Source organism: Vespa mandarinia, chromosome 1 (genome assembly GCF_050613455.1).
Source record: "Vespa mandarinia isolate Hongniang chromosome 1, ASM5061345v1, whole genome shotgun sequence".
NCBI lineage: Eukaryota > Metazoa > Arthropoda > Insecta > Hymenoptera > Vespidae > Vespa > Vespa mandarinia.
Window position 1 is genome coordinate 1,347,385 of NC_140810.1, and position 15,415 is coordinate 1,362,799.

At 36.4% G+C, this 15,415-nt stretch overlaps 1 long non-coding RNA gene across 1 annotated transcript in view; it reads right to left on the minus strand.

The window, feature by feature from the left end:
- LOC146873260 (uncharacterized) overlaps positions 1-15,415 on the minus strand; it is a 157,751-nt gene that overhangs the window by 120,742 nt on the left and 21,594 nt on the right. Inside the window, exon 2 of the long non-coding RNA XR_014982242.1 lies at positions 9,078-9,107. This is a non-coding gene — a long non-coding RNA (uncharacterized LOC146873260). The remainder of the gene's footprint in view (positions 1-9,077; positions 9,108-15,415) is intronic.

The following is a 15,415-nucleotide window of genomic DNA, read 5'->3' on the forward strand; positions in this document are numbered from 1 at the left end:
AATATTTATTAATTAAAATAATTGTAATATATATATATATGTGTATATATATATATATATATCGAATTCTACAATATTGCCTTTGACATAATTTATAATATAAATTCTGCATTCTCTTTGCTTTGTAAAATATTTTAAAATTCTACAAGATGGATCAAAGATTACTTTATAGAACAAATATTCCTAGATGATCTTAAATATTATTTTTATTCTTTTCTAAGGATTTTTTAACTTTATTTAAAAATTTTTACAAACAAAGATAAAATAAGTCGAAAAGTTTTGCAAGAAAAGAGTAATTAATATGTAAAATCATCTATATATTTTAGGCCAATTTATGAAACTTTAATCCACATTGTAGTATTTATTATAAAATTAAGAATCAATACGCTTATTGTTATAATCTACTGATCTAGTCATAAATGTTCAAAGGATCTAGTCAGAAGATCTAGTCAATAATACAAGCAACCTCTGATTAATTGTAAGATAATGATTATACAATAATTAAAGAGAGAAACGAGACTGAATTCGTTTATGCGATTATTAGATTATAACGTGAAAAAAATTAATTCCAGGAACGTTATGAAAATCGAATTATAATAATGGAATAGGTTTAAGTAAATATTTTTGTTTTCTTTTTATAATAAGTAATTAGAAACTAAATGTGCGATATTTACAGCAACAATCAAAGATAAACGTAGTTTTACAATGTAAACTGTTTATTAGCAGTTACATTGTAAAGATTAAGATCTTATAATCGCGGTTTAAACAAAAAAAAAAACACAAAAAATTATAGTTTAAAACTAAACCAGTAATATATACAAATGAATAAAAGAGAGAATAAATGAAAAATTAGATAATTAGAATAGGATTAATCGCATTTAGGAATAAGATATTTTGTAAGTTTTACAGGATAGATCAAAAGTTCATAGGTGAAGTTTTTAAATACATTTAAAAATCAATTAATTTTTTCTAAAACTTTGTCGATGAATGTTTTACAATTTTTAAATTCCTTCAAAATTGTTTACCATTATTAGCCTAAAATGTTTTGAAAAATATTAAAAGATTTTAAGAATTATTAAAGAACTTTCGCCACGAACTTTCAATTCATCTTGTAAAATAAATAACATATTGTATATTGTATATAATAATAGGATTAATGATTAGGATTAATTAAAACGTGTCAATAGGCATATCGATGAATTCGATACTTCGTAAAGAGAGAAAAAAAAACAAAAAAAAAATAAAAAATAAAAAAAAACAAGGAAAAAAAACCAGAAAAAAAAACCAGAAAAAAAAAGAAATTCCGCATGAAAACGTAGACTTACAACGTGGACTTACAACGTAGGATTTACGTAGTAAAGAATTAAAAGAAATAATTAAATTGCTCTAATATATTAAATCATTCTGATGTATATTAATTATCGAAAAGATAACATAAGTGTAGATACACTTATTAGTAAATGTAATACTACGTAATGCTATATCGTGATGCGTCTTATAGGGAATTTAAGTGAATAAAGTAGTTGAAGAATAATTTTTTATTAGTAAAAATTTAATCGAACGTTCGATTTAGTTATAAATTCATTTTTATAATTGTAATTTCGATTCTTTTCTTCTTCAGTGTTTGTTTCTCTTATCACGCGATATAAACTTTTTATTTCATTATATTTTTTTATCATTATACTATTGCAATATCACTTTTTATCCATTATAATTTCAATACTTTCAATTCTGTCATTCATATGTTATTAATCTATTAGAATTCGGTTATAAAAGATTGATAACAATTATTTTTTATTTTCTCTATATCCAACAATTTCGACAATAATTTTTATAAAGTTAATCGCGAATAGAAAGACTAGATTAATTCTGATTAGATCAATTAAAATTTTTTTACTTCACGTTAAATTCGTACCAACGTGAAGTACACCGTAAACATTAAACACGATACACTTTACAAGCATATCCATTGTATATAATATATTTTCTATAATACGTAGTATGTATTAATGACAATGCGCATCACAAATTAATTTGACTATTGTTCATGATATTACAATAAATAATAATAACAACAATAATACCAAATGTAGTACTAATTTTTGAAAACATCAGATTATCTCTGTCGAAAATTAAACTTCGAATTATACGATCGTAAAAAGATTTCGAAAAAAAAAAGAGATAGAAAGAAAGAAAGAAAGAAAGAAAGAAAGAAAGAAAAATTAATTGTTTTGATCACGAAGTGATAGAAGTTTCAAAAGTAGAATCCGAAAAGATCAATGACAATAATAATCCGAAAGAAAGAGGGATCATCCTTAAAAAAAAAAAAAGAGAAAAAAAACAAATCATTTATAAGAACAACCGTGAAAATCGAATCATCATAAAACCCTCGCCCTAAGCCCTATAAAATATTGGAAACATATGTCATACCATAGATACCATAAATCTGAAGCCACTGAGAAGGATGTGTTCTTAATAAAAATTGTGAATTCTTGCATGCGCTTGATCACATTCGATGAAGGTTTTAGACGAGTCCTTTTGGTATGAAAGGTCCTTTATTAGAGAGAAAGAGAAAAAGAGAAAAAGAGAGAGAGAGAGAGAGAGAGAGAGAGATCGTGCGCTCGCGCACTATACAGGCGTGCGTTTGAAAACGCGTGAACGTGAGCGCGTAGGTGCGTGCACAGCGCGCGAGAGATGTGCACGACGACTATTCAGATATTGTTGTTATTGTTGAGAGAACAATCGCCCGTCAATAGGCAGCCCCGGCACAATGTATCTATTCAGGTGCGGTCAGGGGTGCTCAATCGATCGAGCTCCTGCTTTTGCCGATCGACGAATGAAGGATCCGCGAAAGAAATGAAGGAAACTCTCAATGGCGACTAGCATGTTCCTTCTCTCACTCTCACTCTCTCTCTCTCTCGCTCTCGCTCTTTATATTTATCTCTCTATCTCTATCTCTATCTCTTTCTCTTTCTCTCGCAAACTTGTCGCCAACCTCGAGGAAGACGATGTCGTTTCGAAATCACTGATCGGAAGTGAATGCAACGTGGACTTTGTGAAAGATCGAAGGTCTCATTCTCTTGTAACTTTCTTCGATATTTTCCAAATATATCAAAGACAAGCGACAACAAAACTTCACTATCTTTAAACGATGACACACGAAATGTCGAAAGAAGTTAATTTTCGTTATCAGAGAATATATATATATGTATATAATTATCTCGTATCAGAGATAGGATAATTATAACAATATAATTTCTTGATTAAGAGACTTTTCCTCTTAGCAATCGAAATAATGACAATACTGTGTCAAATTGGTAGAAATGTTAAAAGAAGTTAACTCACGGCATCAAAAAATATATATGTGTATATAATTATCTCGTATCGTAGATAAGATAATTATAACAATATAATTTCTTGATTAAGAGAATTTTTTTCCTAGTGATCGAAAAAATGCAATATCGTGTCTAAAGAAGTTAACTCTCGTCATCAAAAAATATATATGTGTATATAATTATCTCGTATCGTAGATAAGATAATTATAACAATATAATTTCTTGATTAAGAGAATTTTTTTCCTAGTGATCGAAAAAATGCAATATCGTGTCTAAAGAAGTTAACTCTCGTCATCAAAAAATATATATGTGTATATAATTATCTTGTATCAGAGGTAGGATAATTATAACAATATAATTTTTTGATTAAGAGGATTTTCTTCCTAGTGATCGAGATAATGTCAATAACGTATATAAATAAATAGATAGAAACGTTGAAAGGTATTAATTTTCGTTATCAGAAAATATATGTAAACGTATATATAATTTCGTGTTTATCAAAATTTTCCTTCTGGCGATTGTGATAGTTTAATACAGTATCAAATACGACGAAATTTTGAAAAAAATTAAGTCTTGTTATCCGAGAGTATACATATAATATACATATATATATATATATACATATATATATATATATGTATATGTATATATATAGTATTGGAAATAATTATAACATTATAATTTCATGATTAAGAGAATTTTCCTACCGGCGATCGAGAGAATGCAATACCTTGTCAAATGGGACGACAATTGAGCGCGTATATCAGTGATAGCTTACAATTATTATCGGCCGCCACGGTAGTATTTAAATGAATGAACGGCTCGAAATTACCATCCGGTCTCATCGTCGACTGCGCACGTTATGAGTATTTGCGGGTCACCTATTCGCTGATAGTGCTTTCTATTTACTTTATCCTTGAATCGAAAAGATGTTATTAAACATATTAAAAAATATTTCCATAGATATTGGTTCAATGTTGATTGTAAGAAATAATAAAATCCTGATTCTTCATTCTTGATTTCTCCGAACTCAATGATACTTTGATTAATCGAGAATGAAGAGGTGATATCGATATAAGGGAGGTAAAGAGGGGGATTCTACATGAGAATGTAGGAATGAGAACCACTGTTTTGCGAGTGCACCAGGGTAGCGTGCCCATAGCGATGATTACGTATGCGGGAATCATTGTCGAGTAACGCGCGATGCACATGCAAAGGCCAAAAATCGTCGAAATCAGTCGAGTTCAACATCAGCATTGTACGTAGCCTTTGTCTCTGGCTCATTGTTGTCGGTAGCCGATGTACAAGCTACACAGAGGAGCACACACACACACACACAAAACGTACGTACGTATGTACATATATACACACATAGATGGCGCAGCCACATCGTCGCGATGCGGTGCAGAGCGGTGCGGAGAGATGGACGGCAACGGGTCCACGGGAAACGAGCGGTATCCTTCGAAATTTTCTCTTCATCGTACACACAGGACGAGTACGTATATATGTATATGTGTATATATACACACACACATATATATATATATATATCATGTACATATAGAATCGAACTATCTCTATTCGTTTCCGATTGTTCATGAAAATGCTTGAGATCTCAGGTACAGCAGACGCGTTCGGGCGTATTTTTTTTTCTCTTCCTCTTCTTCTTCAGAGGGAAACGTGCGTAACGCGAACGTAGGACAGATAGGACAAGATTTGCACGATGATAGCAAAAGGAGTGGGAGGAAAAGAAGGGAGAAAGGAGGGAGGAGGAGGAGGTGGTGATGGAGGGGTGGGCCGCAGGAGTCAGAGGGAACGGGGATAGGAGGAGAAGAGGGCATAGAGCAGCTGAATAGGAAGCGACACAATGGACCTGGGTGGCTGTGGAGGCGTGTTATCAAATGGGTTCCTCATTCACATACTGCGGCCCGAGCTACCTGTGTCTGTCTGTACCGGTGTCTGTCTGTTATACTTATTCATACCGCCCATTGTGTCCTCCACTGTTGAGTCGAGTTCAGTTCAGTTGAGAACGCGATGGAACGTGCCACAATGCACGAATATGGGCTGCACTACTCTCCCTCCATCTTTGCCGCCATCCCCTCGCTCGCTCGCTCGTTCTCTCACTCTATCACTTTGCCATTTGCCACCCACATCCAGCGCCCAACGCGGACGGTGGATTCGACTGAAAAGAAAATTGTGTTGGGAAATTGTATCCGCAAGAAAGCTGCCCGATAATGCGAACTTCGTCTTCTTCCTCTTCTTCTACTTTTACTTCTAGTTCTACTTTCATCTCTACTCCTTCTCTACTTCTACTTCTTCTTCTTCTTCGTCTTCTTCTTCTTCTTCTTCTTCTTCTTCCTCCTCTTGTTCTACTAAAAATACTTCTACTTCTACAACTATTCCTTCCTTCTCTTCTTTCATTTCTACTTCTTTTTCTTCATCCTCCTCTTCTATTTTAATTTCTACATCTTCCTTTTCTTCTTTCCTTAGGTTCATTCTTCTTGATCGAACTGTTAGCTTACTACAGGACTATTCCCACGCACTATACTGAACGAAAACTATTTTTAACCTTCTTCGAATTATCCTGTCCCTTTTAATCTTTTTCTGTTACGTAGAGAATTTTCACAGAACACGTATTTGAATTCAATCTCCGAATTATTCCTCACGATTTCAAAAATATCATATCATTGAACACTTTGTTAATATATATATTGTATTGTCCTTATGAATTCGATGAACGAGAAATGGAGGTTAGAGATGGGTACGCGTCCTTATGGAAGAAACGACGATGACCAAGTGAGACTCGGAAGAAGGATAAAAATATCTAAGACGAACGAAAAATGGAGTGGGGATAAGGGTTATATAGGTATGGAGTCTATATGGAAAAACCGACCATGGCCAAGTGAGATTCTAAAAAGTAAAAGAATTTCTAAAAGTGAAAACTAAAAGCAGAAAAAAGAGAGGAGGATGGAATTTTTGCCATTCAACCTATGTCGTATTTGACATGAATGTAAGAAAAGGTGTCTCAAGGACGATCCTCGTTTCATTGTTAATAATAATAATAATAATAGTACGAAAAATACGAAGAACAGAAGAGAACGACAAATAAAAGTGTCTCTTTTTTTCCTCCCTACTTTTCTTTTTCTCTACTCCTTTTTTTGGTTTTCAAAGAGAACTTGCCCAGTTTATGTCTGCCATTTCCGAAGAAATTAGCATTGAATTATCGAATCCTTCCAAATACTCTTTAACGTGGAACGGAAACACCTCTGCTGAATTATCACTTAAGAATGGAGGAGAACGAGTGACTCGAAAAAAAAAAATAGAAAAAAAAAAGAAAAAAAAGCAGGAAAGTAGGAAAAGGTAGAAGCAATGCAAAGAAGTAAGAAGAGATAGAGAAATAGACAGATAGATAAAGAGAGAGATAGAGAGACAGGCAGAGAGAGAGAGAGAGAGAGAGAGAGAGAGAGAGAGAGAGAGAGAGAGACAGACAGAGAGAGAGAGAGAGAGAGAGAAAGAGGGAAAGAGAGAAAGGGAGAAAGAGGGAAAGGGAGAGGGAGAGAAAGGGCAGTGGCACCTCTTCCTACGCGATGAAGCATCGACTAACGGAGAAAATAGAGAACGTATTACGTATCGTATAAGCGCGAGTATGGGCCGTGGATGAGCCATACGCGGACGCAACGGCATACAAAACTCGCTCAATACGTCATTCAGCCGAAGAATACGGCTCGTTCTCGCCATTTTGCTGCCAGAATGAGAGTTTCAAAGGGAATTAAGGATTCAAAGGCATCTTTTGCGCGGCGCGCACAAAACGGCTTGCCGCGCCTCTCTCTCTCTCTCTTTCTCTCTCTCTCTCTCTCTGTGTATGTCTCTTTCTATCTCACTCTCCCCCCTGTTCTTTATCTCTTTTCGCCTTTCTCGCACTCCCACTCACTCGTCCATCCCCTCCTCCCCCAACCCCCTCTCACTCTCTCTCTTTTTATCTTTCGTACACAAGTTCTTTACCGGGAACAAGCATGGTACCCTTAAGACGAACGATTTCGAACGATGGAAGGCGAAGGATCGTACATGCGGGTGAGTTTTACGCGCATTTACACTGGCAAACAACTTACCAATGTATACCTATATATGTATATATATATATATATATATATATATATATACATATAATACATATCTAACTATATAGCCAACATGTAATACATGGATGGGAGAGATCTTGTAACTCACAGAAGGAGAATTCGACGATCGGCTTTAGTTTCTATGCCGACTAACGGGCAGCGTTAGAAAGAGAGAAAAAGAAATAGACATAAAGATAGATGGAGATAGAGAGAGAAAGGGAGAGAGAGAGAGAGAGAGAGAGAGAGAGAGAGAGAGAAAAGAAACCAGCCGACAGACACACCAAAGAAGAAATCCACGGTGAATGGCATAGTGAATAAGTGACCAGCCGAGCGTACTTGAAGGGGGGGTAGGAGGGAGGGAGGGGCATTCAAACGCTTCTCTGTACTGAAATTAAAACTCGCGCGCGGATATACCACGGCGTAACGACGCGGGGCGATGAGCCTTCGACAGAAAAGGAATTTACATTTTGTATGGATACAGTAACAAGAAACTTTTTGCCTTTACGTTTAAAAAATATATATACCTATAGTATAATCGTATCTCTTTCTTTCTATCTATCTTCTTTTATTTTCTTAATAGATACTAACTTATTGCCTATTGAGAAATGTAAACAAAAGATAAGAGCATATGATTAGATTGAGAAAGGAAGGAAAAAAAAGAAAAGGAAAAGAAGAAAACGAATTTACTTCTTTCTCTCCTCTATCCCTTGTAAAAATTCGATATATAGATACCCTACAATGGTAAAGATAATCTTGTCTGCACGATATCACGATAGCTCATAAAAGTATTAATCATAAGGGACTCGCTATACACGTTTCTTTGGTCGTACCACGGCACACCCTCGTGTTTGCTCGCATTATCGTGGAAAAAATGTTCCCGACAAAAAAAGACACCCCTGGTGTATCTCTCTCTCTCTCTCTCTCTCTCTCTCTCTTTCTCTTTATTTTTTTTCTTTATCTCTCCCTTTCTCTCTCTCCCTCCCTCCCTCCCTCCCTCCCACCCTCTTTCTCTTCCTCTCTTTTTCTTTGTCAGATACTCCACTTCCCTATCCTCGTTTCTCGCGGAACAAATTGAAACGGTGAGCTCGGCTCGCACCGTAGTAAATGGGAGCCAAGTTGGCGAAGGCGTTCCGCTCGCTCGATTGGCCGATTAACATAAAAATGTGGACGCTTGTATAGGCAATGTATACATATATATATATATATATATATATACATTCATATATATTATATATACATATGTATATATATTTATATATAAATGTGTGCGTATGTGTGTATATGTCATGGACATTGCTTGCGCTCACGTTTCATCGTTCCGAATAGTTCTCGATTGTTATTCATATTCTAGAGGGGTCGAGAGCTCATAGGTTTGGATAACCATGCACGAAAGCGGAAAAGAGAAACGAGCGTTTCGTCCGAGGACGGATGTCGAGGGTTACGCGGAAATGTTAAAGGAGAGAGGGAAGAACGTTGGTACTGCTTTCTTCTCGATAACGCTCTTTTCCGTAAGTCCACCTCCTTCCTCTTTTCCCATATCCTGAACGGTCGGTAGAACATGAATTTAAGCGCTTACTCAACCGCGTGCCACGTCTGCTATGAAAAGGGCAAAAGTGCCACTTACCGTGCCGCAAAGCTTCTGAGACTCGAGCACCTAGAACAGAAATCGTGTCCTAATGAGACCAGAAATTAAGTATACGAACGCTTGGAAATACGCTTGAAAATGTATATGGAAATATCGTATAGGTATATGATACGGTACGTATCATGCATACATATATACCTAAATGTGTGCAAAAAAATTCTGTGACCTTATGAAATCGCTCGATCAGAACGTTTTGGTATTAAATATATCATACTTAAAAAAAAAAAAAAAGATAAATACTTATTAACGATTAATCCACCAAATATTATATCGAAGAAAAATCTTCATTTGAAGAATCGCAATGATTGATAAATCGAACGACGCCGATAAATAATGATAATTCAATGCAACATTTAAAAAGGATTTAAACGTCTATAACCGGTCTGAGGAAAAGGATAAAACAAAACAAAACAAAACAAAACAAAACAAAACAAAAAAGAGAAAAAAACAAAAAGAAAAAGGAAAAAAAACGATTAGAGGACGAGTGTCGTTAGAAAAAAAGAAAAGGGAGAACACTTGACCTCCCTTTTCGCTCATCGTCGTTGTCATCCCTTGCATCGGTCCTCGTCGTCATCGCCGTCGCGAGCACGGTTCGATAGCTTATACATACATTATATTTCTTTTATATCTTTGCCTCTTCCCCTTCCCTCCTCCTCCTCCTCCTCCTCCTCCTCCTCCTCCTCCATCACCTCCTTCTTCTTCGTCTTCGTCTTCGTCTTCTTCTTTACTCTTTTTTCATGTAGTATAAGCCGCACACATAGGAATGCACTTGTCGGATTTAAAGCACGTGCACGCGCGTACACGAAGAAAAAGAGAAAGAGAGGGACACGCACACTAAGACGAAGCACCGCTACGGTCTTATCGGCAGTTATCGGGCCGTGATGTCACACAATGGGGCAGACAATGCTCGGAACAATACACCCCTGCTTGCTTCTAAACCATCCAACCCTCTTTTACCTTCTCTCTCTCTCTCTCTCTCTCTTCCCCATAACTGACTTCTCTCATCTACTGTTCCGTTCTTCTCTATCCTCTCTCTCTCTCTCTCTCTCTCTCTTTCTCACAAACACACACTTTCTTTCTCTCTCGGCACTTTGCACGTACGTACTATACGAATTCTCTCACCCACCAACCCCCATTTGCTCTCTTTCTTCTTCTCTCTTCCTCTTTTACTCTCAAAAGCACCCTACCACCATCACTACTACTACCACCACTGTGTTGCCATCACCACTACTGACATCGTCTTTACTCCTGCCAACTTAATAAACATAATAGCTGACTGTGCCGCTTCGCGGTCACAATGAACGGTCCGTAACGACAACGAGAGAAAGACAGACAGAGAGAGAGAGAGAGAGAGAGAGAGAGAGAGAGAAAGAGAGAGATAGCCAAGATAGAAGAGGAATAGACGCGGCTATTGTACGCCGTCTTCGTTCACATTTCCTCAGCGAATGGATTATTCAGACCGGTCGAGCTACCGCGCGGCAAACTCGCGACTTCAACGCTGCTAGAAATCTTCTTCTAATAGGAAACGGAATGAAAGACGTACAGGTCTTGGTCTTTTCAATGCGGTTCACTCGTAACACATACATACGTTCGTCTCTCTCTCTCTCTCTCCCTCTCTCTCTCTCTCTCTCTCTCTCTCTCTCTCTCTCTCTCTCTCTCTCTCTCTCTCTCTCTCTCTCATTGTCAAATCATCATTATGCACTTTTGGTAACTTTTATAAAAAAAGAAAAAAATTATTTTTAGTCAGGAAAAAAAAGGAAAAAAAAAACTTTTTGCCTATGTACATTAATAAGAAAAAGAAAAAAAGAAAATATATATATATTATATATCTAATCAGATTGACAAAGATGGAAGAATTTTTTTGTAATGGATGATCGACAATGATATCATATGTGTATCGACCATCGAAGCAATCTAACATTATTTATTTTTTTTTTCTTTCCTTTTTTTTCTTTTTTTTTATCTTTTACATTGACAGATTACTTTCATACATTGACAAAAGATACAAGATAAATTATCATTATTAAATTTCATACTTATTAAAAAGTATACTTTATGATCTTCCAAGTGTTATTAAAAAAGCAATCTTAATAAACGTTTGAAATAAAAATTATTTTTCTTCCTTTGCAAATTTTGTTACAATTATTATTCTTTCAAATTTGATTACAAGAGAACGGAGTATTATCCGAACGACGAAGACCGATACATTTTTAAAAACGGAAGAGTAGATTAGAAAGGAAAATAAAAAAGAGATTTAAAAAAAAAAAGGAATAAAAAAAAGAAAAGAAAAGAAGAAAAAAGAGAAAAAAGAGGGGAGAAAAAAAAGTAGAGGGAAGAGAAAAGGAAGAGAAGAAAAAAAGAGGGACAAAAAAATCGAGAAAATTTGTTTTCCTGGTTGTCGTTGTCATCGTGTGAAAGGGTAGATCGGTACCGCACGCATCATCCGCTCGACTCCACGCCCCCCGAATATCCAACCCCTTTCGAAGCTTGCCTGCCTGCCTGCCTGCCCTACCTGCCCTGCCTGCCTGCCTGCCTGCCTGCCTGCCTGCCTGCCTGCTTTTCTGCATGCCAGCCTGCCAGCGGACTCTAACGCTTCTCTCCTCCTCGGAACCCAACTGAACAATATGCTGTGTGCCTGCCTGCGTAAGCACTTTACGAAGCACGTGCCTCTACCGCTATTTCACCACCACCACACCACACAACACAACACGCGCGCATGCATCAACTGTCCCAACCGTTCCAAAATACGCACGGCCACCTATTATTTCAACGACTTTTACTTTACACTCACCCACGTTGACGAAGTAGTAGCACGTGCCAAAGGTCGATCCACGTTTTTATAATCCAACCGGTCAAATAGCCTTTGGCAATCTTTATATTCGCATGCATTAAAAATGACGTCGAAAAGGGGGAGAGATTTAATAATACCTCTCCATTTCTCTTTCTCTTATAATTGGATCTTATAAATAGAGAGGATCGATACACTTGATTCGAATTTCGAATAAAGTATAATAATGCAAGTTAATTTTAATATTGTTAGATTTTTATTAAAATATTAATGATTTTTTATTCTTGATACGTGACAGCGATTACGTTATGCATATATTATGTTTAATAATAATAATAATAATAATAATAATAATAATAATAATAATAATAATAATAATAATAATAATAATATAATTATTATAATGTTGTTAGATGAATATTCGACTCATGTTTACTTATCGGTAAAATGGATTAGAGTAATTTGAAGGAACAGAGATGATGTTTGATAAAATGTTTGCGGAGTTTACTTTTGCTTGACTAACATTGGTAATATTATTTTAATAATAGACTGATCGTTCCTACACGAAACAATAATTTATTAAAAGACGATAGGTTTGAATCCGACGCATTTAAATATCAATACAAAGGGTAGCGTTAGCGTGTTATACAATTTATAATAAATAAATGATATGGAATCGTCACGAAATTAGATGTGTTTAAGAATAACTTGAGACTATGTGACTGCAGACGAGTCTGTACGTGATAAATGACAAAAATAAATACTTAACTGATTTAATCATAACTTAATCATAACAGAAAATAAAATTGTAAATTGTAAAATAGTAAGCTTAGTGAATTTTTTTGACTGAAATACATTTTTGAAAAATTAAAGTGAATGTCCTTTCAAGATTATCCTTTCAAGATATTCCGTCTTTTGTTATTTCTTTGGATTATCCTAAGAACACAGATGTTAGGTTATTACGATAAACTTGTAAAGGAAGAATGGTCAAGGAACAACTACCTGACTTTCTTTGGAAAAATCCCAAAATTCCTGATCACAAAGGAATAAACTGGCCAAGTGTCCGAGTAAACGAATTTTAATTTTTTTTACAAAATACCGTACCCGTCTTTAAATGATAATAAAAGCTTCATAATAAAACTCTAGTGGCCTCACAATTCCGATTCATTGAGCGCAACATAGCTATGGTCATTAATAAATATTATATATAAAATTTAAAAAGTAGTATCTCGTATTATGCAAAAGATTTTATATTCTTTATCTTAATTTGTATATTCAATTTGAAATAAAATTCTGATTCTAATTTTTTCAACGATTAATTTCAAATGGTAATAAAAGATATTGCATTGAGTGTAAGAATATATTTTAAAGCATAAAAAATATATCGTTTTTATTGTTATTACTTTAGATAAGGTATAGGAATAGTTGTGCACGGATACGTTTGACCGCTATCGAAACGACCTTTCATCGATATCTTCGAAATGGCATCGGTTTGGTGTTAATTGAGCGAACAGATGCGCTGAGGAAATAGTAAATCATACGTCCCTTCTTCCCACCATACTAACTGATGGTTCGATGGCATTGCCAGCGCCTTATCGGTGTTTGGTTATCGGGGTAATGATAAATCGCTCGTTCAAATCGAACCCTTCTGGAACGCGTTACGACTACCCCAATGAAGGGGTTGATGACTATATAATGCAAGAAGTACAAAGTCACCCTCGTTCCATGCCAAACGAAGACCCTACCTAGCATAGGGATTAAAAATTTTATTGCCGTTAAAATGATACGGAGGGTGAATTCTCTTGCGGAATAGCTTACAATAAGGATGATGTTAGACACAAAAGTACTATATTCATCGCCACTTCTAAATCTGTAATTGTAGTTAAAATATCGTAATGTTTGAACAAAAAAAAAAAAAAAAAAGAAGAAAGAAAAAATATATTAATTTCATTCATTATACCCATTTATATTTCAATCATACTGTTTTCAATGTGAAACAAAAGAAATGAATAAAAAATCTTCTCGAATAATTTTATTTGCTAAGAAAACATTATTGTCCTCGAAACGATCAATTCATATACAATAGTATCGACTTCGAATGGCAACGCAAATATCGAATATCCATCGACGGCAATGCGGGTACCGATACACCGAGAATTATTATAACGCGATGAAAGAGTAAATTAACGAGTAATTAACTGCTTCGGTCGATTCGGTAGAGAATCCGGAAGGCAGCAGTAAAACAAGATTACCCCGTGGGGTTGGCGTTGGCGGTGTTGGCCGCCACGTACGAAGCTGAAAGTGGTGGTGGTGGTGGTGATAATGGTAGTGGTAGGGAGCGATATTTCTGGTGGTGGTGGTAACTATGCCGGTGGTGGTGGCGTCGGAACCGCCCCCGACTTTGCAACCCCAGCGAATGGAGTGACAATGCTGCCACGAGATTCACAGTTCTCTCTACCTCCCCCTTTTGTCTTTCTCCGCGTCCCTTGCCATCTCTCGCCTATGCTCTCGTCCCCTTTTCATCCCATTTGCAACTTTCTATCGTTTCTCGACCACCACCAACCTCCCCCCCCCAGCGCATTGCCAACACGCGCGCACATTATCAACACTCTTTGTTTCACTCGACGTTCTAACCGCACGAAAGTGTATCGTCTTCGATTCTATTAGATTATCATGACTTCTTAACGGATACACTTATCAGCTCACATCGATCTGCGGAATATCTAAACTGTGAATCTCAAAAACTAACGAGCGTATGTATGTGTGTATATATATATATATATATATATGTATATGTATATATGTATGAATATATTCCCATAGAGAAATCGAATCAAGATCACTAGAGCACATAAGAGAAAAAGAAGGGAAACGTTTATCGCGGAACGTTAGCGAAAAGCGGAAGTACGAGTTGTGTCGCGTGTCGCAAGTTAAAGGAGAGAAGGGAATCTAAAGGATGGAGCACCATTTCTGTTTGAAGGGACGAAAAGAGAATCCTTGCAAACCCTCCCCCCACCTCTTCTATTCCTTCTCCTAGTCATCGTCGTCGTTTCTCTGCTTCGTGCCAAATCCAACCCTCGTTGGCACCCTTCTCCTCGCGCTCTCTTCTCCTATCTGATCGAGTCCCTCTATTTCGCGTCCTCTATTATTTCTTTTATCAATCTGCGCGCTTTCAGGGTGCTTTGAGGCCCGCTGAAAGCTGCGTGATAAATCATGAAATGTAAGAACCTACACGTACGCGCGACGACCCCAACACACATACGGATTTGTTCGTGTACGTGCGAACGAATGATGCAGCAACACGAGTTACGCGTTTGCTCACAGCGAACGCCGGCACACCTGTATGTACTGTATATGCCTTTCTACGTAACCTGGCACACTCGAAGATGGCGCGTGTGCCACACGCTTGCGAAGCGTGCGTGCAAGGATAAGCGCGTGTTAGTACTTACGTGAGAACGTATTGGTATACATACATATATGTATAAAGGACGGTTCAATAGGCGGCATTGCCGGAGCGAACGGCATCCAT